Here is a 27,820-nt window from a genome sequence, read left to right as displayed (position 1 = left end):
AGAGAGAGAGAGATAGAAACATCGATGAGAGAGAACATTGATTGGCTATCTCCTGCATGCCCCGCCCTGGGGATTTGGCCTGGGCATGTGTCCTGACTGGGAATTGAAGGGGTGACTTCCTACTGCATGGGTCGACACTCAACCACTGAGCCACACCAGCCAGGCTAATCTGTTCTTTTTTATAATTATGGAGAGAAAAGAAGGAGATGGGGGATGCTTTGTGAGAGCTACTAGGAAAAGGAATGAGTAAGAGGAAAAGTAGATAAATAAGATGTTAAAAGGAAGAATTCTTAGAATCTGACAATAAAAGTAAAAACATGAAAATAAATATGTAGAGCAAAAAAAAGGGGCAGGGGAGAAGATGGTGTTATCTGCGGTTAAAGAACAAAGCAGCTTTGCCCTGGCCAGTTTGGCTCAGCGGTTAGAGCATCGGCCTGCGGTCTGGAGAGACCCGGGTTCATTTCCCGCTAAGGGCATGTACCTCGGTTGCAGTTTGTCCCCGGCCCTGGTTGGTCGTGTGGGTGGCAGCCACTCCTTTCACGTCGATGTTTCTCTCTCTCTCTTCCTCTCTCTCCCTCCCACTCTATCTGTACAAAAAATGGAAAAATGTCCTCGGGTGAGGATAAAAAAAAAAGAACAAAGCAGCTTTAATTTATTTAATGGTGATGTAATACCTTACAAAAATTTATGTTCTAGGAAAGATTGTCCATACCAAATTTTTTAAAAATACTTCTAAAATATCCACTTTATCCTGAGCTCACAAAGTAGTTCTGTGTGGAAAGAAAACTGGGCCAACATTCAGAAGACCTAAGTTTTAGCCTTGGATTGTTTGTTACTTAAATTCTATGATCTTGGGCAGTTCACTTAAGTCTCTTTGGATCTCTCTTTCCTCACTTGTGTATTAAAAGTATTAAACATGATCTCTCAGATTCCTTCTAGCTTACTCTTTGATTATACTTAACACTTCATGCACTGGCTTACTAATTTTTCAGGGCTTTGTTTATATCACAATATAAGACTGGTTTCAGAATTATAATAGCACTTCATAATATCCAGTGCTTTATAATTGAGAAACCATTTTAAGTTCTACTTTATTTTTTTATTTTATTTATTTATTTATTTATTTATTTATTTTTTTTATCCTCACCCGAGGACACTTTTTGATATTTTGTTCAGATAGAGCGGGAGGGGGAGAGAGAGAGAGAAACATCGACGCGAAAGGGACACATCCAGTGGTCGCCACCCACACGACCCAACCAGGGCCGGGGACAAACTGCAACCGAAGTACGTGCCCTTAGCGGGAACTGAACCCGGGTCTCTCCGGACCGCAGGCCGACGCTCCAACCGCTGAGCCAAACCGGCCAGGGCTTTATTTTATTTTTTAAACTTATCTTTATTGTTGACTGTATTATAGATGTTCCTTATTTTTCCCCCATTGACCCCCCTCCTCCCCACTCCCTCCTGCCTTTCCCCACACCATTGGTTATGCATATATACATATAAATTCTTTGGTATATTTCTTCCAACCCTCAACCCCCCTTCCCTTTGAGGTTTGTCAGTCTAGCAACCAATTTGTACTTCTTAATCCCTTCACCTTTTTAACCCATTCCCCCAAACCCTCTCCCATCTGACAACCAACAAAATTTCTCTGTATCTATGAGAATGTTTCTGTTCTGCTTGTACATTTTCTTTGTAGATTCAATTATTGATAGATATGTATTCATTGCCATTTTGTTTGTTCATATTTTTTATCTTTTTCTTCAAGAAGACCCTTCAACATTTCATATAATAATGGTTTGGTGGTGATGAACTCCTTTAGCTTTTCTTTATCTGGTAAACTCTTTATATGGCCATCGATTCTAAATGACAGCTTTGCAGGACAGAGTAGTCTTGGTTGTAGGTTCTTGCTTTTCATCACTCTGAATATTTTTTGCCACTCCCTTCTGGCCTGCAAAGTTTCTTTTGAGAAATCAGCTGACAGTCTTATGGGAACTCCCTTGTAGATAACTAACTGCTTTTCTCTTGCTGCTTTTAAGATTCTCTCTTTGTCTTGAACCTTTTGCATTTTTTTTATCCTCACCCAAGGACATTTTTTTCTTTTTTCTTTTTGTATGTGCCCCTAGCGGGAACTGAACCTGGGACTGTCTGGTCCACAGGCCGATGCTCCAACCACTGAACCAAACCGGCCAGGGCGAGGACATTTTTCAATATTTTGTTCAGATAGAGTGGGAGGGAGAGGGAGAGGGAGAGGGAGAGGGAGAGGGAGAGGGAGAGGGAGAGAGAGAGAGAGAGAGAGAGAGAGAGAGAGAAACATTGATGTGAAAGAGACATATCGAGTGGTCGCCACCCACACGACTCAACCAGGGCCGGGACAAACTGTAACTGAGGTACATGCCCATAGCGGAACCGAACCCGAGTCTCTCCAGACTGCAGGCCAACGCTCTAACCGCTGAGCCAAACCGGCCAGGGTGAACCTTTTGCATTTTGATGATAATGTGTCTTGGGGTTCATCTTGTTCAGGAGTCTCTGTGCTTCCTGGACTTGTATGTCTGTTTCCTTCACCAGGTTAGGGAAGTTTGCTGCCATTTTTGTTTCAAACAGGTTTTCAATTTTTTGTTCTCTATCTTCTCCTCTGGCACCCCCAAGATGCGAATGTTGATATGCTTGAAGTTGTCCCAGAGGCTCCTTACACTATCCTCATTTTTTTGGATTCTTTTTTTCTTTTTGCTGTTCTGATTGGGTGTTTTTTGCTTCCTTATATTCCAAATCGATGGTTTGCTTCTTGGCTTTACCTCCTCTACTATTAAATCTGTGTACATTATTGTTTATTTCAGTTAGTGCCTCTTTCATTTCTGGCTGGTCCTTTTTTTATGCTCTTGAGGCCCTCACTAAGTTCACTGAGGTTCTCACTAAGTTCATTGAGCATCCTTATAAGCAGTGTTTTGAACTCAGCATCTGTTAAGTTGCTTATCTCCATTTCACTTAGTTCTTTTCATGGAATTTTGTTCTTTCGTTTGGGACCTGTGTCTTTGTCTCCTCATTTTGGCTGCCTCCCTGTGTTTGTTTCTATGTATTACTTAAGGAGAGGTATGGGGCTAGCTGAGACCAGATGCTGCTTGTTTGAAAGAATTTAGGAAAACCTGAAGCAGGATCCAAGACAGGCCAATCCTATGGTAAAGCAACTGGCAGCAGCTTGGGTGGGCCTGAAAGTTGGGTGAGGCGGGGCCTCAGAGAATCACCAGAAGAGGGTAAACAGTGTAACCAGGTTGCTGGAGTCCCAGATATGACGACTGTCTACTGTCCCAGGGAAGGGCTCAAGAAAGGAACAAAGGCCTCTGATAGCACGTTTGTCCCGGAGAAAGCTGCCTCTCCAGCCCTGGCTCCAATGCCAAACAGCTCAGTTCTTCCCCATATGACTCTGGTGCCTTTCAAGCTGCTTCCCCTACGCTGGAGCCTGGAGGGTACGAGTCCGAATAAGCCCACGTGCGGGCCCTTTAAGAGGAGCTGCGTGGGGCTCCAGCCACCTCAGCCTCCCTCAGCCTCAGTTCCCGCTGGTTTTACAGCCAGAAGTATGGGGATTCTCTCCTGGCAATGGAACCCTGAGCTGGGCACCTGGTATGGGACCTCTCAGTCCTCAGGGAGGACCTTTCCATCCGAGGTATCCTCCTAATTTTTATCTGCCACACATGGGTGTGGGGCCAGCTCTTCACGCATCTGCCACTCCTACCAGTCTCCATGTGGCTTCTTCTTTAATTTCATAGTTATAGGACTTCCATTTAGCTTAATTTTAGGCGGTTTTGAATGATGGGTGTTCTGTAGTTTAGTTGTAACTTTGATGTGGTTGTGGGAGGATGTGATACCGTGTTTACCTATGCTGCCATCTTGACCAGAAGTCTTAAGTTCTACTTTATTTATTTATATTTTTAATTTTAATTTAATTTTTTTATCCTCACCCGAGGACATTTTTTCATTTTTTGTTCAGGTGGAGTGGGAGGGAGAGAGAGGAAGAAAGAGAGAGAAACATCAACGTGAAAGGGACACATTGAGTGGTTGCCACCTGCATGACCCAACCAGGGCTGGGGACAAACTGCAACCGAGGTATGTGCCCCTAGCAGAAACTGAACCCGGGTTTCTCTGGACCGCAGAATGATGCTCTAACCGCTGAGCCAAACCAGCCAGGGCTTAAGTTCTACTTTAAACATTAGTAGAAAGAGCCCTGGCCGGTTTGGCTCAGCGGTTAGAGCGTCGGCCTGCGGTCCTGAGAGACCCGGGTTCAGTTCCCGCTAAGGGCGCGTACCTTGGTTGCAGTTTGTCCCTGGCCCTGGTCGGTTGTGCGGGTGGCAGCCACTCGATGTGTTCCTTTCACATCGATGTTTCTCTCTCTCTCTCTCTGTTCCTCTCTCTCCCTCCCACTCTACCTGAACAAAAAATGGAAAAATGTCCTTGGGTGAGGATAATAAAAAAAAACATTAGTAGAAAGAGAGACTTGTAGGAAACCTAGGTATAGAAATGGTAATTTTGTAATATTCAGCAAGCATTTAATGAGCTCCTGTTGTGCTAGATCCCACGGGGTGGTTAATATAAAACCCCTTGTCAGGAAAACAAATACCAGTAATTATTGTAAAAAGCAAGGTGATATTATAAGGATTGCATTGAATTGCAAGTTAAGATGTTAACTTTTGATTACTTGGTTCAAACATAATTGAATATATGTTAAGTGCTGCTCTGTGCTAGGCATTGCAGGGAATCATGATGAAGAAACAGTCCCTGCCCTCAAGGAACTTGCAATTTTTTTTTCATGTCTGCAAACTGATTACCCTGATGGATAGACTCTCTACCCTAGGAGAGACGTTTTGTACTGTACCATCAATTTAAAGTTTTAAACTAAGAATTCATCTGCATGGAGATGATCTCATTCAAGAAATGTCTAGTAATATACTTGCTTTCTGAGAAAAGACATTTTGCTGGATTCTGCAGCCCTTTCTCTGTCAGTTACAGGAAATTTTTTCTTTTAAGATGGGAAAAAAAATCCAGAAATGCCATCTGCATTTACGTGAACTTTGATTTGCTTTTTAGTCATTTGTGCAAAGAAAGAGTAGACTCTAAAAATTTGTCTTTTGAAAAAATACAATAAAGTTTTTTTCTTAATTGATTTCAGAGAGAGGAAGAGAGAAGGCGAGAGAGAGAAACATTGATGAGAGATAAATATCTATCAGCTGCCTCCTGCACGCCTCCTACTGGGAATGGGCCCTGCAACCTAGGCATGTGACTTGACTGGGAATAGAACCAGCAACCTCCTGGTGCATGGTATGACACTCAGCCAGCTTAGCCGCACTGGCTAGGCTAAAATGTAGTCTTTTGATTCTTCGTTTCAAAGAATCAGTTTAGTTGGTCACAGAAGAAAGGATGCTAGTCTATAGGAATCATGTTGTAGGGGTTAACAGTGTGTACTGGAATTAGATTATCTGCTTTTTGAATTTTGGCTCTATTATGTATTTTGCAGTATGACCAATTTCTTTGTTTTTAAATTGAGGTAAAATTGATCATTTAACCATTTATAAATATATAATTCAGTGTTGGTTCACTATTGATATAGTGAGGAGTGTAGACCAAGTGTGGTTTGAACATTTTAACATTTTTCTAAAGAGAAGCTGGGAATCCAGATTTTGTGAGAAATCTTTATTTTTAAATGTTGGCAACTTATGAATTCATAATATAAACACTGTGGGCCAAGCAAATCACCAGTGTGGGCTGAATTTGTCTTGTGGGTTACCGCTTTGCAACCTCTGATCTGGGACTTGACTTTTTGTTGTGTAACCCACGTTCCCTGCCCTCTGGGAAGAAAGTACTTACCCACATAAAGATTTAAGAAATTCCTCAAAGCAGTCTAGGGCTGAATGAGGGGTATGCAGAATAATTACTAAGAGAGAAAAAAGGGAATCTATTTAAGACTGGGATTCAGAATGGACTAAGGTGCAGAGGTAGGAATGGACTTGAGATGGTGGAAGTACACTGAAGAGAGAGTAGTTGGAGTTTAGATTAGTCTGAAGACATCTTGTGTGGTCCTGGTAATAGGAGAAAGTTTGCAAAATTAAGAGACCAGCCTTCTTATTTTGGGATAATCTTAGGTCCTGTTGGTCAATAAAAACAGATGGTATTTTATGAAGATTTATTTGATAATATTGAGGTCAACAGTATTTACTAGGTTAGTGAGGTCTGAAGGCAGGGAGAACAAGCTAAGGAACAAGGTAATGGGAATAGAAAGGAAGGGACAAACACTTGTATAAGAGATAAAAGCTTATATTTGGGTCACCCTGTGACAGTGGGACCCTGCGGTAGATATAGAGGGCTAATTTTGAAAGCTTTTTTCCTATTCATTTTGTAAAAATGGGTAAGTGAGGATAATACTGTGTGTACAGGCAGCCCCCTTTTTTCATGTTTTGGATCTTGCTTCATCACTCTCAGTCTCAGCACACTCCTTACTGATGGATCACATGCATAGTCTTAAGATTTCCCAGTTTGCACAAGTAGAATAGAAAGAAAAGGAAGTGCTTATGTACTATACAAATAGTTGGAGGTTACCTAGTAGTAAAACTAAAAGTTAATGCTGCCAATCTCCATCAGACAATTTTATAAGGTATTCAGATGAATTAGGTAAGTAGGCAGTCTTTGTCTATAAATATGTAACCAGATAGGGTGTTGTTTGTTTTATTTTATGAAACTAGGATTTTAAAAGATTATGCTTCTGAAAAATTGTATAATGTGTTCATTTAAAGCATAGGATGTATATTGCCAGCTCCAGCAGTGTACTATAAACATAGTTATTCTGAGCTTCATTTTTTTTATTTCTCTGAAAAATGGGCATAATTTCTATTTCCTGTGGCTGTCATGAGTCTGCACATTTAAAAATGCTGAATAAGTCTGGCCAGTGTGGCTCAGTTGGTTGAGCCTTGGCTCATGCGCCAGGAGGTTGCTGGTTTGATTCCCAGTAAGGGTACATGCCCTGGTTTCAGGCTGGATCTATAGTAGGGTGTGTGCAGGAGGCAGCCAGTCGATGTTGATATTTCTCTCTCTCACTACTTCTCCCTTCCTCTCTCTGAAGTCAATAAAAACATATTAAAATAAATAAAAATGCTGAATAAAATTATAGCTATTTTTAGTAACCTTGTTAAAAACAAGAAAAAGGAAGTGTCAGAGTAGTACAACTGCTTATCACATTTCTATTTGGGGATTTTTGATGATTTCAGTTAAACTTTGATAAGTTTCATTAGACATTTGTTTATATGTGGAATTTTTGAATCTACCAAGGTTTGGAAACACTGACAGATGGTTTGCTCATGGAAAAAATACAGAATTTGCTGTGGAAACTTGACACAATAATTAATTTATGATTCAGAATGTTTTTTATTTTTTTTTATCCTCACCTGAGGACATTTTTCCATTTTTTGTTCAGATAGAGTGGGTGAGAGAGAGAGAGAAACATTGATGTAAAAGGGACACATTGAGTGGCTGCCACCCGCACGACCAACCAGGGCCAGGGATAAACTGCAACCAAGGTACATGCCCTTAGCTGGAACCGAACCTGGGTCTCTCTGGACCGCAGGCCGACATTCTAACCGCTGAGCCAAACCTGCCAGGGCTGATTCAGAATGTTTAAAGAAACTGATAAATGTTGCAGAAAGATGGAATGTGTTTATTCTGTATAACCTGAGAAAGTGATTTTTAGGATTTTCTTTTGCCAGGCTGTTTATACTGTCTCATGAAAGTTTTCTTGACCTACACATGGAAGTTATTTCTTATTTTTGGCTAAGATGAAAAATGTAGTGTTGTAAGTAATCTTTTTAGTAAGTAAACAGAATAATGTGTTAAATATCGCTTGAATATTAAGATATTTGAGATATAGCAACATTTCTCTCATTGATGAATAAGTACTGAACTGAGCCTCTGAAAAGTACCCAAAGTTGCCACCGTCGTAGAGCTGTAGCAGTAGGGTCAAATTGAGCTAAATCTCATTTATTGGAAAAGGAATTTTTTTTTAAAGCACCACCTAACCTAGTTTTTGGAGTTCATTTGTCCTTAATATTAAAAGGGATTTTCAGGTGCTTCTTTAATTATAGATCAGCTTTCGAAGTGGGTAGGAAAGGAACATGGGAGAGGGATTAGCTGCATTTGCTTCTGTGGAATGTCAATAGATTATCTTTTTCTTTTCTTCTTGAATTTTTTGGAAGAAAGATATTTACTATAGGTCTTAATTAAAAGCTATATTCTATGTATATTAAATGTGCAGAATGTAACTACTAATGCTTTTCATTGTCCAGAATGTTGCTGACATTTATCTGTGGTTATTTCCTCCCACTTTGTCTTTGCCCATGAGGGTTCATACTTTTTATTCCTTTATTTCATTTTGCCAGGTTTTCAGGAGGGAATGGAGATGAAGTATTTATTTAGTCTGTCCTGTTAGTTTTTTGTTTTTAACCATGTAAATTGATGGTTAAAAGACAAAGAAAATGATTAACTTATCTGTCCTGATGATGATGATGATGATGATGATGATGATTTTTGTTAATACTCACCCGAGAATATTTTTCTTTTTTCTTTTTTTTTTAATCCTCACCCGAGGATATTTTTCCATTTTTTGTACAGACAGAGTGGGAGGGAGAGAGGAAGGGAGAGAGAGAGAGAAACATCGACGTGAAGGGACACATTGAGTGGCTGCCACCCGCACGACCAACCAGGGCCGGGGACAAACTGCAACCGAGGTACATGCCCTTAGCGGGAACCGAACCCGGGTCTCTCCAGACCACAGGCCGACACTCTAACCGCTGAGCCAAACTGGCCAGGGCCCGAGAATATTTTTCTATTGATTTTCATATAGAGTGAGTAGGAGGGAGGGAAGGAGACAGAGAGAGAGAGAGAAACATTGATGTGTGACACATTGATTAGTTGCCTCCTGCACACGACCCTGCCCAGGGCCAGGTATCCAACCACAACTGGATATGTGCCCTTGACCAGAATTGATCCCATGACTCTTTGGTCCAGGGGCCAACGCTCAAACCCCTGAGGCAAACTGTCCAGGGCATGTCCTGATTATTTTTTTGTTTTTTTTTTCATATTGTGGTAAAATATATGTACATAAAATTTACCATTTTAACCATTTTTTAAAAGTGTTTTTGGTTCAGTGAAATTAAGTATATTCACATTGTTGTTTACCACTTTGTATCTTCTCAACTTTTTATCATCCCAAACTGAAACTGTTACCATTAAACAATAACTCAGTACCCCTTCCTCCAGCCCCTGGTAACCACTGTGCTACTTTTTGTCCCTATAGATAGATTATTCTAGATACCTCTTGTAAGTGGAACTATACAATATTTTTCCTTTGTATCTAACATTTTTGTAGCATGTGTCAGAATTTTATTTCTTTTTAAGGCTGAATAACATTCCATTTTATGTGTATACCACATTTTGTTTATCCATTCATCTACTGGTGGACATTTCGGTTATTTCCACTTTGGGCCATTTTTTGAATAAATTGTTTGTTTAAATTAATTGTTTGTTTTGTTAATAGTCATTCTAATGTGTGAAGTGGGATCTCATTGTGGTTTTGTTTTGCATTTTTGTTTTCCATTGAGCATCTTTTTATGTTCTTTTACCATTTGCCTATCTTTGGAGAAATTTAATTGTTTTGTTTGTTTTTTGGTATCTTAATAATTTTCCAGGCTGCTGCCCATATCTTTTCTGTTGTTGGTCTACTGCTATTCCTCCTTTCCTATTGTTGACAAAGTTGCTAGACCTTTTCCCTCCAATATATAGTCCCTCAGTAAATGTTTGATGATAAGTTAAAGGTGAAGGTTGGTTGGGGCAAGGACCTTCATTACATTTTTCTTTAGTTTTGGATTTCTCTATTCTTCTCTTTTAACCATTTACTTGGTGGGGTAAATATTTATAAAGGATTAAGCTGTTAGGCAAAGAATTGTCCCTCTGTCATTTAAATGTTACTTTAGAGTAGGAAAATATGGGATCTTATTAAAATAATTTTTTTTTGTTAACCTTCATCTGAGGATATTTTTCCCTTAATTTTTAGATGGGAGTGGAAGGGATGGGTAGGGGGTGGGGGTGTAGAGAGAGAGAGAGAGAGAAGAAAGAGAAAGAAAGAAGGAACAAAAGAAAGAAAGAGAGAGGCAGAGAAAGGAAGGAAGGGAAGAGGGGAGGGAGGGAGGGAAAAACAAACATTGATGTGAGAGAGAGACACACAGATTGGTTGCCTCCTGCACATGCCCTGGCCCCGAGCAGGGGATCCCCTGAACCTGCAACCCAGGATACAGGGGCCAAAACTCTAACTGCCAAACTGGCCAGGGCTATTAAAAGAAATTTGAGCCCAGGCCGGTTTTGCTCAGTGTTTAGAGCATCGGCCTGCAGTCCAGAGAGACCCAGGTTCGGTTTCTGCTAAGGGCACTTACCTCCGTTGCAGTTTGTCCCTGCTCCGGTAGGGGTTGTGTGAGTGGCAACCAGTCAATGTGTCTTTCTCACATCGATGTTTCTCTCTCTCTCTTTCTCTTCCTCCCTCTCTCCTTCCTGCTCTATCTGAAATGCAAAAATGTCTTTGGGTGAGGATAAAAAAAAAAAAAGAAAGAAATTTGATTTGCTTGGCAGTGTTGCTCAGTGGTTGAGCGTTGACCCATGCACTAAGAGATTGCCAGTTTGATTCCCGGTCAGGGCACATTCTCAGGTTCTGTCCCCACTGGGGACATGCAAGAGGAGGCCATTCAGTGTTCTCTCTCATCAATGTTTCTTTTCTTTTTAATCCTCACCCGAGGACTTTTTTTTCTTCATTTTTCTTCAGGTAGAGAGGGAGGGAGAGAGGGAAGAAGAGAGAGAGAAACATCGAAGTGAAACGCATCGACTGGTTGCCACCCATACAACCCCAACCTGGGCCAGGGACAAACTGCAACCTAGGTATGTGTCCTTATTGGGAATGGAATCCGGGACTCTCTGGTCCGTGGGCTGACGCTCTAACCGTTGAGCCAAACCGGCCAGAGCTCTCATCGATGTTTCTATCTCTCTCTCCCTCTCCCTCTAAAAATGAACAAAGAAAAAAAAAATAAAAAAAAAAATATATATATATATAAAGATGTATGTGGTATTTTGCCTTATTTGGAGTAATATTTTTATTCAGTTCCTTTTCAGATTCAGTCAAAAGTAGAAGAGGTAGTCTTGGAATAGAATAAATAGTAAGGTGAAAGTCTGCAGACCCAATTTTCTTTTCTTGGAGTGTAGAATTGGCTCTGCTTTTATTTTTTATTTATTTATTTTTTTATCCTCACCCTAGGAAATTTTTCCATTTTTTGTTCAGATAGAGTGGGAGGGAGAGGGAGAGGGGGAGAGAGAGAGAGAGAGAGAGAGAGAGAGAGAGAAACATCGACGTGAAATGGACACATCGAGTGACTGCCACCCGCACAGCCAGCCAGGGCCGGGGACAAACTGCAACCGAGGTACGCACCCTTAGCAGGAACCGAACCCAGGTCTCTCTGGACCGCAGGCCAACACTCTAACCGCTGAGCCAAACCGGCCACGGCCAGGGCGGCTCTGCTTTTATAATCCTATTTGTTTCCTCATGGGTAAGTGATAATTTGTCCTACCTTTCCTACCCCCCATATTTAGGGCTCTTGGTGTAAATGATTTTCTCTCTGATTTAAAAAAAAAAACAAAAACATTCTGTGTTAAAACAGTGGTTTTTTTTACTCTTTTTAATAAAAATGCATGAATTTTTTTTTTTTTTATCCTCACCCGAGGACATTTTTCCATTTTTTGTTTGGACAGTGGGAGGGAGGGAGAGAGAGAGAGAGAGAAACATCGACGTGAAAGGGACACATCAAGTGGTTGCCACCTGCACGTCCAACCAGGGCCGGGGACAAACTGCAACTGAGGTACACGCCCTTAGTGGAAAGTGAACCCGGGTCTCTCTGGATCGCAGGCCGATGCTTTAACCTCTGAGCCAAACCAACCAGGGCCATGAAGTTTTTTCTAAAATGTATACACACGTTATTCAGTAACTTATTAATATTTATATATTTTCTTTTAAATATGTTTGTATTAATTTTTAGAGAGAGAGAGAAACATAGATGTGAGAGAGAAACATCTATTGACTGCCTCTTGCATGCCCACATAGAGCCTGCAACCCGGGCATATGCCCTGACTGGGAATCAGACTGCAGCCTTTTGGTGTATAGGTCAACACTCAATCATCTGAGCCATACCTGCCAGGGCATTCGTTCTTTTATTGTTTTCTTCCATTGAATTTTAGAAGAATAGAAGGGATGGAGGGTGGAGAAAGAGAGAAACATTGATGTGAGAGACACATCAGTTGGTTGCCTCCTGCATGCGCCCTGACTGGGCTGGGGATCGAACCTGCAACCCAGTTACATGCCCTTGACCCTTCAGTGCTTGGGCTGATGCTCTAACCACTGAGCAACGCTGACCAGGGCAGTGGGCATTAGTTTTTAATTGTTTAGAAATGATATGAGAAAGGTTTTTTGGAAGGTTGGGGATGGTGGCCACCAGGGTCTTATATTTTGAGAATTCATGGGTATTGAGAGATGGTCAGAAACAAGTTCTTTGGGAACTAAGAAATTCAGCTTTATGTATAATTAGATTGTATTATTACAGAAGCATTATTTGCAGAAGAGCAATATTTATAGTAGCACAGTAGTAGTTATATGTATTGTGTCGTGTCAGATACTTTAAACTCTAGCCGTAAATAGTGGACGCTAGCAAGCAACTTATAATAGTAGTTAATATTAAAATGTTTGTCAGAAAGCCATTTGGGTGAACAGGGAAAAAATTGACTTCTGGAATTCTGGGTACAGAGTTCAAACCAGCAAATGAATGCTAAAAGTTCAGTGCTAGTGTCAGTCCTTAAACTTTGTTTTCATAGTATTGAACTTTAAAAGTTGTACCTTCCTGTTTTTCTTTTTGAATAAGATAATCATCTTTTTATGCATATTCTTTAGACTCCATGCTGATAACGTTTGGTTGGAAAATGGGAAAGGAGCTTTCAATGACATGTGATCTTCAGAGCCAAAGGTGTCACTGTTGTGGGGGAAAGAGGATGGTCCACATCCTACCTCCCTGTTAAGGTAACTTTGCAGTAAATAGGAAAGCAATTTTTCTCCATCATGAGTGGGTTTGAGTTAATTCCCTCTTCTTCTTTATTAAAAATATTGATTTCAGAGAGAGGAAGAGAGGGAGAAAGAGAAACATTGATCATCTGCCTCTTGCACCCCCCCCCCCCCACACAATACTCCCACTGAGGATCGAAACCTGGGCCCTGACTGGAAATTGAACCTTCGACCTCGGTGCATGGGAGGATTCCATTCTCTCTTCTTTTGTTGAGAAATTAAGTTATGGCAATGAGTATTTATCTTTTACCCCAAACCTAGCACTCTTGTTGCCTATGACAATACCTTCAGCAACCCCATACACCAAGGGCAGCTCCTTTGCTATCATTAATGGAGAATGGGATCTTCTAGTCATCCTCTTACTGTGGCCCTAGGGTACAGAATCAAGTTTTTAACCCTCTGTGAACTGGTGGCTACTGGTTGCATACACAAGAACCATTACCAACTCCACGGTTCCGCTTCTAACTGGATTGAACCTGGAATTCATTCTTCACAGTAGTGGCTGGTGAACGAAGACAGAATTTTAAAAACATCTGTGATACATGACTCTCTCACTTGAGTAGTGGTTTGGGAACATGGCTGAGGGGCCCTACTCAAGGGAGACTACTCAGTATTTACAGTTAACATTTATGCTTCTATATTTTTAATAAGGCTGTTTGAGGGTTTGATTTCAGTAGGTTTTAGTTCTTTGAATACCATTGTGTACTTGAGCTCTTTGAACTCTGTACTTTCTGCTTTAATAAGCAATTTTTCTCCTCATTAGTTTTGTACGTTTCCTAAAATGTCTTTTGTGGCTTTTAAGAAAATATGGGCCTATTTTAAATTATAGAAAGGTTTTCTAGGTCAAAATAGATGTGGCCTATAAAAATAACTGTTAGATCTGTTATTTCTGAAAATATACCAGGTAAATTTTATAATATTCTATTTAATTATTTATAAATAGGATATATATTTTAAAATAACGCCAGAAATGTGTTTGCAAGTTTATTGCTTATAGGACAAGATGTTACTGAAATAACCTGATGAACTGTGTCTATCTATTTTCACATTTTTCTTTCCACTGCTTTTCAGGAAGATGTTAAGATTAGTTTTTACCTCTGGCAATGTTTTAATACCTTTTTCTATATTAGACATTCTGTCACACTTTTATAGAATGATAGTCAATATTACTCAAAGTAAATGATATAAAATTAAGAATTGACCCTATTAAAAAAATTTTTTTTTTCTTTGTTGATTTTAAAGAGAAGAAGTGAGAGGGAAAGAGAGATGGAAATGTCAATGAGAGAGAACATTGATTGGCTGCCTACTGCATCCCCTGCACTGGGGATTTGGCCTACAACCTAAGCATGTGCCCTGACCAGGAGTCAAACCAGCGACCTCTTGGTGCATGGGTTGACTCTCAACCACTGAGCCACACTGGCTGGGCAAGAATTGACCCTATTTTAAGTTTCTTTGTAACCAAACAGGCTAATAGTTAATAGATTATTTTAACGTTATGTTAGATCTTAGATTCAAACTGATACTTTCATTTGTTGAAGTCCCAATGGTTTACTAGGTGGAGTTACCTTGTAAACCACAGCACTGTACTTGATTGTGAAAACTTTTTCTAAAATCACTGTTTTATGTTTGTTTTCATTTTTTGATAATCCTCACCTGAGGATGTTTTTTCCATTGATTTTTAGAGTGAGTGGAAGTTGGGGGAGGGGAAGGGAGGGAGGGAGGGGGAGAGAGAGAGAGAGAGAGAGAGAGAAAGAAAGAGAGAGAGAGAAAGAAAGAGAGAGAGAGAAAGAAAGAGAAAGAAACATCAGTGTGGAACACACTAATTGGTTAACTCTTCCATGCTCCCTGACAGAGCTGGGGATCGAACCTGCAACCTAGGTGTGTGCTCTGGACCAGGAACTGAACCTGAGACCCTTTGGTGCTTGGGCCAATGCTCTGACCACTGAACCATATGGGCCAGAGCTAATAATCACTTTATTTATTTATTTATTTATTTATCCTCACCTGAGGATATTTTTTCCATATTTTGTTCAGACAGAGTGGGAGGGAGAGAGAGAGAGAGAAACATCAACATGAAAGGGACACATCAAGTGGTTGTCACCCGCACAACCCAACCAGGGCTGGGGACAATCTGCAGTCGAGGTACATGCCCTTAGCGGGAACCGAACCCAAGTCTCTCTGGACCACAGGCCAACGCTCTAACCGCTGAGCCAAACCGGCCAGGGCCAGAGCTAATAATCACTTTAAAAGCCAGTTGTTTTCCATACGAAATTTATGCAGAAGCTTTCATCTCTGTTACAAATTTTAAAGCTATAGATGGAGGCAAAGTTGAAATAGCTTTAAAAATAAGAGTGTTAGCCCGGCTGGTGTGGTTCAGGGGTTGAGCGTTGACTCATGCACCAGGAGGTCGCCGGTTCTATTCCCGGTCAGGACACATGCCCAGGTTGTGGGCCTGATCTTCAGAGGGGGGCATGCAGGAGGTGTCCAGTTGATGTTCTCTCTCATTGATGTTTCTATCTTGTTCCTTCTCCCTTTCTCTCTCTAAAATCAGTAAAGAAAAAAAAATTTTTTAAATTGAGTGTTAAGAGGAGGGTAGAGGAGGTAGAAGGATAGATTATAAAATGAAGTGACATTAGGAAAGAAAGGTTAATCTAACAATGAGGTATGGAAGTAGAGGGGAGGTGGTAGAAATAGGTACTGCAGTGATCTCCCCAAGATAGGAAAACTAAAAGTCATTTTTCTTTTTGTTGTAGAAACTAGATTAACAGCATTTTGTTTTTTGATCATTTGCATTGGGAATACTCTTTTTTTGTTGTTATCAAGTTTATTGAGATACAACTTATACATAATAAAATGCATCCTTTTCAGGGATACAGGTCTTTGAGTGTGTCTTTCTAGTCATTCATCTCTCTCCAATCCCTTCTCCTAGGAAGCAGCGATGTGTTTTCTTAACCCAGTGATTTGGCCTTTTCCAGAATGTCATACATAGGATCATAGGGTATATTAGTTTTCTAGGACTGCTGTAACAAATTACCACAACTTAGATAGTTTCAAACAACTTTATTCTCTCGTAGTTTATGAGTCAAAATGGCCAAAGTTAGGTGTCCTTATTTGGCCTCTATAGGGTATTTGCAGGTGTCAGCAGGTCTTATAAGGTGTCCGCAGGGTTGGAAACTCTCAGAGGAAGAATCTGTTTCATGACTCTATATTAGTTTCTGATGGTTACCTATCATCTTGGGCATTCCTTGGCTTCTGTAGATATCTTTCCAGTCTCTGCCTCCATCTTCACATGGTGTCCTCTATATGTCGTCACATCATCTTTACTCTGTGCATGTCTCTGTGTTCAAATGTTCTTCTTATAAGGATACTAATCACTGAATTAGGGGTTACCCTAATGCAGCATGACTTCATCCAAACTTGATTATATCTGCAAAGACTTTAAGGCCAAATAAGGTCACATTCAGAGGTTCCAGGTAGATATGAATGTTATGGGAAACACTATTCAACCCATACTACATACATAGGCTTATAGCCTTTTAAAAAATGTTTTAAATGTTACTTTATTTTTTTAAATCCTCACCCGAGGATATTTTTCAATTTTTGTTCAGATAGAATGGGAGGGAGACAGGAAGAGAGAAAGAGAGACATTGACATGAAAGGGACATATTGACAGGTTGCCTCCTGCATGACCGCAATCAGGACTGGGGATGAACTGCAACTGAGGTACGTGCCATTGACTGGAATTGAACTTGCAACCCATTGGTTCATGGGCCAATGCTCTAACTGCTGAGCCAAACCGACCAGGGCTTAAATGTTACTTTAAAAGTTATCACACAATAAAATTGGCTTTTTAACTAATACCACAACCAGGATACAGAACAATTCCATCACACTAAAAGCCTCCCTTGTATTGCATTTTTGTAGACATAACTCACCGTGTACTCTTAACCCTTGGCAGCTACAGATTTGTTCTTCCTTTTGGAAACTGTCAGATAAATGGAAAATACATACATAACCTTTTGAGACTGGGTTTCAGTCAGTATGATACTTTTGAAATTCATTTAAATTGTTGCATGTATCAGTAGTTTTTTCTTTTTAATATGTTTTTATTGATTTTTAGAGAGGGAGAAAGGGAGAGGGGGAGAGAAAGAGAAAGATTGATGTGAGAGAAACATTGATTGGTTGCCTTGTATGCACCCCGACCAGGGATTGAACCTGAAACCTGGACATGTGCCCTGCCTGGGAATGGAACCAGTGACCTTTCAGTGCATGGGACGATGCTCAACCAATTGAACCACATCAGCCAGGGCAGTAGTTTTTTCTTTTTATTGCTGGGTAGTATTCCATTTTTATGAATGTACCACAGTTTAGTGGTTTACTTGTTGAGGGACATTGGGTTGTTTTGCATTTTTGGCGATTATTAATAGAGCTACTATAAACATTCCTGTACAGATTTTTTGTGGATATAGTGTTTTTTTAATCTTTATTGTTGAAAGTGTTACAGATGTCCCCTCTTTTTTCTGCCATTGACCTCCTTCTCCCTGATCCCACTCACTTGTTTTCCCCAAACTATTGTCTGTGTCTGTTGGCTATGCAAATGTGCATATAAGTTCCTTTGGTTTATCTCTTCCTAAGTGGACACAGTGTTTTTATTTCTCTAGGCAGGGTTTTTCAATCTTTGCACTATGACATGTTGGGCTGGATAATTTTTTGTTGTGGAGGGCTGTTCTGTGCATTATAAGATGATTAGTAGGATCCCTGGATTCTACCCACTTGATAACAGTAACAAATACCCCTTCCCCTGTTATAAAAAAAAAGTTTCAGAGGACAAAATAACTTCTGATTGAGAACATTTTTTCTATGGTAAAGACCCAGGAATGGGATCATTGGGTCATATGGTAAATGTGTTAAACTTTATAAGAATTGGGCAAAATTCTTGGCTGTACCATTTTGCATTTCAACCAGCAATATATAGAGGATGTTTTGTTTCCTTGCCGCCCTTGGTATTGTCTTTATTTTCATGTTTTACCCATTCTAATAGAAGTGTCATCATATCTCATTGTGATAGGGTATTCATTATATATACAGTCAGTATGTTCTTGTTTTAACGATTATAGTAAAAGTGTCATGCTATCTCAAAGAAATCAAATCTACAGAAAAGTTGAAAAAGTAGTATAGTGAATACCTGTAAACATTGTGCCTAGATTGACCAGTGAATAACATCTTGCCATATTTCCTTTCTTTAGATAGATATACTTTTAATTTTGCTGAACCATGAGAAAGTAAGTTTCTGCCATCATATTTCATCCCCAGACACTTTTGCAATATTTCTCCCAAAAAAGGTTTATTTTTCTATATAACCACAATAGTATGTATTACCACTTTTGAGAAAATTAACCGTAATTCTATATTATCACTAATACTTGTTTAGATTTCTCCAGTTGTCCCCAAAAGTCATTTATGGTTTTGTCCCCAGATCTAGGATCTAGTCAAGGTTCACACATTTTGTTGTTATATCTCTTTAGTGTATTGATCTAGAACAATCCTCTTGCCTTTTTAGTTTTTGAGTTAAGTAAAAATATTTTTTGAAGAGTCCAGGCCAGTTGACATGTATAGTTTGTGTATTTTGAATATAATTATTTCATTATTAGATTCGTGTTAAACATTTTTGGGCAAGAATACTAATCTACGTGATATATATATATATTTTTTTATTATATTGGGAGGCATAGTAATTGCAGCATTGCTATGCTAATGGTGGTGGGTTGTTTTTTTTTTTTTTTGCTTGGGTAGCATGGTACTGTCAGATGTCTCCATTATAAAGGTATATTTTCCCTTTGTATTAGTCAGTAAAGTATGGGGTGCTACTTTGAGACATAAATAATCTATTGTCCAGCAGTAACATTTCACCCAGTGATTTTAATATTATACTAGTTATCAATTAGTGCATAATAAATTATCCCAAAATTTAGCCACTTAAAACAGCAAATATTTAAAATTTTATATTGGTTTCTATGGATTAGAAATTCAGAATTGGCTTTGCTGAATGGTTCTGAGCCTGTGTCTCGTTAGGTTATAGTCAGTATGTTGGCTGAGGCTATAATCATGTGAAGTCTTGACTAGGGCTGAAGGATCAGCCTCTAAAATGGGTAATTCATGGGCTGGCAGCTTGGTGCTGACTGTTGGTGGGAGACCTCAGTTCCTTGCCACACAGACTTTATTTATAGGGCTGTTAGAGTCTCCTTGCAAATTGGCAGCCTGCTTCCCTGAGAGCAGGTAAACCAAGAGAGCCTTTAAAACAACTTGTGGTACAATGCACATAACATTAAATTTATTATCGTAACCATTTTTTTTTAATCCTCACCTGAGGAAATTTTTGCATTGATTTTCAGATAGAGTGGGAGAGAGGGAGGAGGGGGAGAGAGAGAGAAAGAGAGAGAGAGAGAGAGAGAGAAAGAAACATTAATGTGAGAGAGACACATTGCCTCTCGCACGACCCCAGCCAAGGCTGGGGATCGCAACTGAGGTACATGCCCTTGAGTGGAATCAAATCCTTGACTCTCTGGTCCATGGGCCGACTAACCAGTGAGCCAAACCAGCCAGGGCTATCGTAACCATTTTTTAAGAATATGGTTCAGTGCTATTAAGTACATTCATATTGTTGTACAATCATTACCACCATTCACCCCCCAGAACTCTTTTCATTTTACAAAACTGAAACTCAATACCCATTGAGCAATACCCCCCCCTGCCCCATTTTCAGTAGATATGTGGATTTAAAAGTTTTGATGCATTTACACAGTGGATACTTCTTGGCCTTAGGAAAGAAGGAAATCTTACCTTTGCCACAGCCTGGCTAGACCTGGAGATTATGTTGAGTGAAGTAAGCCAGTCAGAGAAAGACAAGTACCATATGATTTCACTTAATATGTAGGATCTAAAGAACAAAATAAACAAACAAAATAGAAACTGACTCAAAGATACAGAGAACAAACTGGCAGCTGTAAGAGGGAAGGGACCTTGCGGGGGCTAGATGGGACAACAGTAGGGTGATTACCAGAGAGAAAAGTGCATAAGCATAGGAGGAAGAAGAGGATAAAGGGGGGGGGGTGTAAATGGTGACAGACGGAGATGTGAACACACAATGTGCAGATGATGTATTATACATAGAATTGTTTTTTTATCTTTTTCACCCACAATGCTTTCCTTTTGTAGCACTTGTCTGAATTCCTCTTGCCCACAAAGTCAAAATTAATTACTACAAACTGTATTTCCTTGCTCATATTACTTGTACATATACGGAACATGGTTTTAGTTTTCTGTAATTATTTATATTATGGCTTTCCCTCAAATTTTAAATTCCAGGTGGCAGAGCCTTCTTATCTTTGTAAATCTGTGGTGTTTACTATTATGATGGGAAACTTTGTGTAGTGTGTACTCATTGGTTGCTTTTATATTGTCATACACCTAAGGGACAAAAAAAAAATACCCTCAGTAAAGTCACTTATTCACAAATAGAGTTCTTTTGTGTAAATTACTAGTACTCCCACTTGGAGAAATGTTGGATAGTGGTGAGTATTTAGGATTGTAATAGATATATATATATATATTTTATCTTCACCCGAGGATATTTTTCCATTTTTTTATTCAGATAGAGTGGGAGGAAGAGAGAGGAAAAGAGAGAGAAAGAGAGAGGCATTGACGTGAAAGGGACACATCAAGTGGCTGCCTCCCGCACAACCCAACCAGGGCCAGGGACAAACTGCAACCGAGACACGTGCCCTTAGCGGAAACTGAACCCGGGTCTCTCTGGACCGCAGGCTGACACTCTAACCGCTGAGCCAAATTGACCAGGGTGTAATAGATATTTTAAGATTTTTAATGTCTCGGTAAGAAAGATATCCTAAATTCAAGTTTTTCTGAGGTGTTAGAGAAAAATTTACCTTGAGTATAATTTTTTACATTTACTTATTGATTGGTTTGACATATATTGAGGACTTACTATTAATATGCTTCAGACACCGGGTTAGGCTCTATCGATGTAAAGAGGGGAAACAGTTTGAAAGAAGAAACAGATTTGCAAACTGATAAAGACTGCTATTGAAACTTTAATAGGTTGAAGATTGTTGGTAGCACTTTATAGGTATTATCTCATTCTTTAAAATGAATCTGGCCCTGGCTGGTGTGGCTCAGCGGTTAGAGCATCAGCCCACAGACCGAAGAGACCCAGGTTTGGTTCTCGCTAAGGGCACATATCTCAATTGCAGTTTGTCCCTGGCCCTGGTTGGGGTTGTGTGGGTGGCAACCAGTCGATACGAGACACATTGATGTTTCTTTCTCTCTCCCTTCCTCTCTCCCTCCCACTCTATCTGAAGATAAATGCAAAAATGTCCTCGGGTGAGGATAAAAAAGTAAAATTCAGTGGTTAGAGTGTTGGCCCAAGTACCGAAAGGTTGCATGTTCCATTCCTGGCCCCAATTGAGGTGCATGCAAGAGGCAACCAATGGGTGTGTCTCTCTCACATGGAGGTTTCTCCCTCCCTCTCCCTCCCTCCCTTCCACTCTCTCTAAAAACTGATGGAAAATATATCCTCTGGTGAGCATTAAACAGTCAAAAAAGAAAAGAAACTACAATGAAATTATTCTTGTTTTATGGATAAAGTATGGCTCAGAGATTCAGTATTTTGTTCAAGTTTACACATTAACAGTGCTGAGATCTATCTAGATCGATTTGATTCCAGAGCCTGCACACTTAATGACTATGTTGTAATATCTCTTTATCTCCTGGATATATGCTAAAGGATTGATGAGAAGAAGAAATTCATTATTTCTGCTATGAATTTTAGGGAAAGTTATTAGATAGATGCTTGAGCAGAATGTTGAAGGATAAGAGAAGACCAGATGAATGGGAATTTAGGGAAGAAGGGTAAATTTTGAACAGAAGGAACAGAATAAGTAAACCACAGAATAATAAGTAGATAGCATGTTGGGGTACTATGAATAATTCTGTGTGGTGGAGCATGAGGTATGTATGGGAGAGTGGAAGGTGAGATAAGACAGTAGGCAAGCTAGGATCATGGAAGATTATCAGAAGTGTAGGGAATTCATCTGAAATAATCCTTTTCACAACACTGTGTGGACAGATTAGGTTAAGGCAAGGAGAAATGTTTAAATTAGTACCATAGTGCCAGGAGAGCCAAGTGAAGGGAGTAGTAGTAGAGATAAAGAGGAGGCTATAGTCCAGCTGGTGTGGCTCAGTGGTTGAGTGTCAACCCATGCACCAAGAGGTCACCGGTTCGATTCCCGGTCAGGACACATGCCCAGGTTGTAGGCCCAATCCCCAGTGGGTGGCATGCAGGAGGCAGCCAATCAATGTTCTCTCTCATCGATGTTTCTACCTATCTTTCCCTCTCACTTCCTCTCTAAAATCAATAAAGGAAAAATAAAATAAAAAAAGAGGAGGCTATAAAAAAGTTAAGTACAGTATTTTCTACCCATATCCAACTGCTTTATTTTAACGTCTTGAGGAATTTTGCCTTTTCTGTATTCGCTTCTTCACAGTTTTTATCTGTGATGGTAATGTGTATAGGGTCTTACCAAATAATAGTACCTAGTTTTTTCACTTTGATTTTTGAGAGCAGGGTTAGCCCATGGGAGGAATCTGGCCCTCTGCCTTTTTTTCCCTGTCTCCTAGATACTTTTTATTTATTTATTTATTTTTAAAGAATAATTTATTGGTTTTTTAGGGGTAGACAAAGAGAGAGAAACATCAGTGTAAGAGTGCAACATTGATCAGCTGCCTCCTGCACGTCCCTTACTGGGGATCAAGCCTGAAACCTGGGCATGTGCCCTTGACCGGGAATCGAACTGGCAACCTCCTGGTACACAGGACAACACCCAACTGACTGAGCCGCACCAGCCAGGGTTATTTTGTATTTTGTGACTTTTGATCTTTTAAAAAATTTTATTGAATTTATTGGGGTGACATTGGTTAATAAAATTATATAGGTTTTAGGTATACAATTATATAATACATCATATGTATATTGTATTGAGTGTTTATCACCCAAAGTTAAGTCTCTTTTCATCACCATGTATCCTCTCTTACCTCCCTCTCCCCGGGTCCTCTGCCTGTTTTTGTAAGTAAAGTTTTATTGGAACACAGTCCAATTTATTCATTTTATGTGTTGTCTGTGGCTGCTGTCACACTGCAATAACAGTTGAGTACTTGTGATAGAGTGATCATATGGCCCACAGTGTTTAAAATATTTACTTTTCGGCTCTTTACAAACTGACCATATAAGTAATTGAGAATCTACCCATAATATATTTGGAAGTTATATTAATTTGCTTCTCCCAAACTGCAAGGTTTCTTAGGTAAAGGGAGTTTAAATATAAAGATATTTATGAAAATAAAGAATGGGAAACTGAGCTGCGCAGTCAGGTCTCATAGGAAAAACAGGACATGTGACTAGCCAGTCCTCACAAGGACCAAAAAGTAGTTTAAAGCTGCAAAGTTATTTAAGATTATATCATAGTTCTGACAACCAAGTTATTTTGTCAGCCTGGCAACAGCAGGTATTAGTTGATCCCTTTCCCAAGTACTCTGACAAACTAATATCTACCTACAGAGGTTGCAGTTTCATACTACTCAAGAGCTGACCAAGTTGATGTAGCCTGTCTCCATATTATAGGTTGTTCATGGTGGGGAGAGTTTTTATATTCCTTTTTTTTTTCTAAATGTTCTTTTGTTATGACTTTTTGTTTTTGTTTCATGAAAGTGTCTTTTCATTTCTTTGAGGATATTAATATAAAAAGTTTTCTTTCATATTACTTTTCATGTTAGAAGCTTTCATATTTAATTTTAAGCAAATACTTTAATATTTAAGGATAGACTAAAAATCAAACTAGGAGCTCTGATTGTGCATGTAGGAAGAAGAGGACTTGCTAACTGAGAACCTCACTCAAGGGTTATTTGATGGACTTGATAAGAAAACTTGTCTACTGTCTTGTTGGTTAAGTTTTGGCTGTAGTGGGCTGGGAGCCAAGTGGGAAAAGGTGATGGGGAGTTTGTCATTCAGTTTGCATATGTTCCTTTAATTCTCCCGTTTTTGATATTGTTCTGTAGTCTTCAGCTAGACCTGATATCTCCCATTTCAGAGATGCTCTGTTTTACCACCTCTAGAAGAAAAATCATACGAGTGTTCTGGTGTAGCGTAGGGGATTTAGGGATCAAAATACTTGGTAAGGTGTGAGGTTGCATCTCATTGTAGTTCTGATTTACATTTCCCTAATGTCTTTGAATACTTATGCAGTTCAGCAGTATTCATGAAGCTTTTTAATTTTATATAGTTCCATTCATTTATTTTTTCCTTTACTTCCCTTGCCTTTGGGATCAAATTCATAAAATTTTCTCCAAAAGTAAGGTCCATAAATTTAGTACCTATATTTTCTGCTATGTAATTTGTTGTTTCACATCTTAATTTAGGTATTTGATCTTTGTGTATTTTGGATATAACTTCTTTTTTTTTTTTTTAATCCTCACCCGAGGACATTTTTCCATTTTTTGTACAGATAGAATGGGAGGGAGAAAGAGGAAGAGAGAGAGAGAGAGAGAGAGAGAAACATCGAAGTGAAAGGGACACATCGAGTGGCTGCCACCTGCACGACCAACCAGGGCCGGGGACAAACTGCAACCGAGGTACATTCTCTTAGCGGGAACCGAACCCGGGTCTCTCCGGACCGCATGCTGATGCTCTAACCGCTGAGCCAAACCAGCCAGGGCTGGATATAATTTCTTATTTGCTATATGGTTTGCACATATTTTTTCCCTTTCCATAGGGTTGTCTTTTCACTGTATTGTTTCCTTTGCAGAGGAGAAGTTTTTTATTTTCACGTATGCCCTACTGTCTATTTTTGTTTTTGTTGCTTGTAATTTTGGTGTAAAAATCAAGAAATCATTGCCAAGACCAATGTCATGAAGTTTTCTCCTATATTTTCTTCTAGGAGTTTTATAATTTCATGTCTTTAATCCATTTAAAATTTTTTTTCCTTTATTGATTTTAGAGAGAGGAAGTGAGAGGGAGAGAGAGATAGAAACATCAGATGAGAGAGAACATCGATTGGCCGCTTTCTGCATGCCCCTTACTGGGGATCAGGCCCACAACCTGGGCACGTGTCCTCACTGGGAATTGAACCAGCAACCTCTTGGTATGAGGGTCAACGTTCAACCGCTGAGCCACACCAGCCAGACATCTTTAATTCATTTTGAGTTGATTTTTGTGTATGGTATAAGGTAAAGGTGCAATTTCATTCTTTTCCATGTGGATATCCAGTTTTCCCATCACCATCTGTTGAAAAAATTATCTTTCCCAAGTGTGTATTCTTGGCACCCTTGTTGAACATTAGTTGAATGTATATATTTTCTTTTGTGATTAAGGATCTTAAAAAAATTTTTTTTTTAATCCTCACCCGAGGACACTTTTGCATTTATCTTCAGATAGAGCAGGAGAGAGAGTGGAGGGAAGAGAGAGAGAGAAACATCAATGAGAGAGAAACATGGATTGGCTGCTCTCCCACATGCCTCATACAAGGGATTGAGACCGCAACCTGGGCATGTGCCCTGACTGGGAATTGAACTGGCCACCTCTTGGTGCATGGGATGATACACAACCAACTGAGCCACACTAGCTCAGGTCAGTTTGCCGAGAATTTTAAATTAGCTTTTGACTTTTTGTGTGGAGTCTTTAGTGTTTTCTGTATATAAAGTCATATCATCTGAGAGCAGAGATATTTTTACTTTTTCCTTACCGATTTAGATGCCTTTTATATCTTTTTCTTGCTTGATAGCAGGCTGCGACTTCCAGTACTATGTTGAATAGAAGTGGTGAGAGTGGGCAGGTTCCTGGTATTAGAAGGAAAGCTTTCAACTTTTCATTGAATGTGATGTTAGTTGTGGGTTATTCACATACAGCCTTTATTTTATTGAGGTAATTTCCTTCTATTCCTAGTGGGACAGTTTGTATCATGAAAGAGTGTTGAATTTTGTCAATTTTTTTTCTCATCCATTGTGATGATCATGTGATTTTTATTCTTAATCTTTTAGATGTGGTATAAAACATAAATTTTCATGTATTAACCTATCGTTACCAAGCAAGGGCCTGCTTGTCCAATGTGCATGCATAGGCACCTATACTATGACACTGGCTTTTGAGAAAGAAGGCTTTTTTTTTCTTCCCATTTTTTGTTCCGATAGAATGGGAGGGAGAGAGAGGAAGAGAAAGAGAGAGAGAGAGAAACATCGACGTGAAAGGTACACATCAAGTGGCTGCCACCCGCGTGACCCACCCAGGGCCGGGGACAAACTGCAACCGAGATACGTGCCTTTAGTGGGAACCGAACCCGGGTCTCTCTGGACCGCATGCCGACGCTCTAACCGCTGAGCCAAACCCTGGCCAGGGCGAGAAAGAAAGCTTTTACTGGTAAGTCATATGCAAAGGGACAGGAGGCAAGGCTTAAATCTGTCTTCAGATCCAGGGTTTGGGCTGAAGTTTAAGGGGTTAGGGAGATATGCAGAAGAGCTAGCAGGGCAGGTTTTGATTGGACAGCTTTGGGACTTGGCCATTTATGGAAAATACGCTAAGGGGCTTCAGTACTAGATCTTCCTGGACATTGGACCCTTTGCTTCTGAAAGAGTTCCAGTGTTCAAGTTCCATTCATGTGTCCTCCTCCATTGGTTCTTTGGGGGGAGGGGGCAGACTTTGGTTCTAGGTGCAGCTAGAGGTCAAAGTTCTCTCCTGTGCATGCTTCAAGTGCATGATGTGCAGGTTTGGTCTGTTGTCTCTGAAAAGCAACTCAGTTTCTTGTTAGAAACAGGACAGGACCACCCTGGCCAGTTTGGCTCAGCAGTTAGAACATCAGCCTGTGGTCCAGAGAGACCCGGGTTTGGTTCCTGTTAAGGGCACATACCTTGATTGTAGTTTGTCCCCAGCCCCGGTTGGGGTCGTGTGGGTGGGAGCCACTCGATGTGTCTCCCTCACATCAATGTTTCCCTCTCTCTCTTCCGCCCCCCTCTCCCTCCTGCTGTCTGAAGATAAATGCAAAGGTGTCCTTGGGTGAGGATTAAAAAAAGAAAGAAACAGGACAGGACAAGTTTGAGTTAGTTCTTCAGTTACACCATCCTTGCATCCCAGCAATTAATCCTACTTGGTCATGGTGTATTAAGCCACATTTTTAAAATTTTACAGAGAGAGAGAGAGAGAGAGAGAGAGAAACATGGATCTGTTGCCTCCCATATGCACCTTGACTGGGTCTCAGACATGTAACTTGGGAATGTGTCCTGGCTGGGAACCAAACTCACAACCTTTCAGTGTACAGAATGAGGTTCCAACCAACTGAGCTACACCGACCAGGGCATATTAATCCTTTTAACATGCTGTTGAATTCAGTTTGCTAGTATGAAAAGTGAACATTTGGCAGGTGGCAACTCTGGAATTCAGATTCTTTTGCCATGTCATGGTTTCTTGTTGCTCCTTGTGGTTGTTGTTTGCTTACTTGATGACTTTTCCGAATAATTTTGTGTAGTCTGTATTCTTAATCATATGTGGCCACTGAAGTCTGTGTTCTGTTAGGTTAGTAGTCAGCT

The 27,820-nt window shown here is 40.0% G+C and overlaps 1 protein-coding gene across 8 annotated transcripts in view; it reads left to right on the top strand.

Moving 5' to 3' along the window:
• Window positions 1-27,820, top strand: part of ITCH (itchy E3 ubiquitin protein ligase) — a 125,066-nt gene that overhangs the window by 4,477 nt on the left and 92,769 nt on the right. For 4 of the 8 annotated variants that reach the window (XM_036245846.1, XM_036245839.1, XM_036245838.1 and 1 more), the window contains exon 3: window positions 13,010-13,135. The exons of 3 other annotated variants lie outside the window; for them this stretch is intronic. The gene's annotated coding sequence lies outside the window, so the exon portion shown is untranslated. Of the gene's footprint in view, window positions 1-13,009; window positions 13,136-18,435; window positions 18,460-27,820 lie in introns of those variants that run through there. One more of the 8 variants, XM_036245841.1, reaches the window with a different exon arrangement.

Source organism: Molossus molossus, unplaced genomic scaffold (assembly GCF_014108415.1).
Source record: "Molossus molossus isolate mMolMol1 unplaced genomic scaffold, mMolMol1.p scaffold_m16_p_6, whole genome shotgun sequence".
NCBI lineage: Eukaryota > Metazoa > Chordata > Mammalia > Chiroptera > Molossidae > Molossus > Molossus molossus.
Note: the sequence above shows the minus strand (reverse complement) of the source record. Positions and strands in the feature narration are given on the sequence as shown.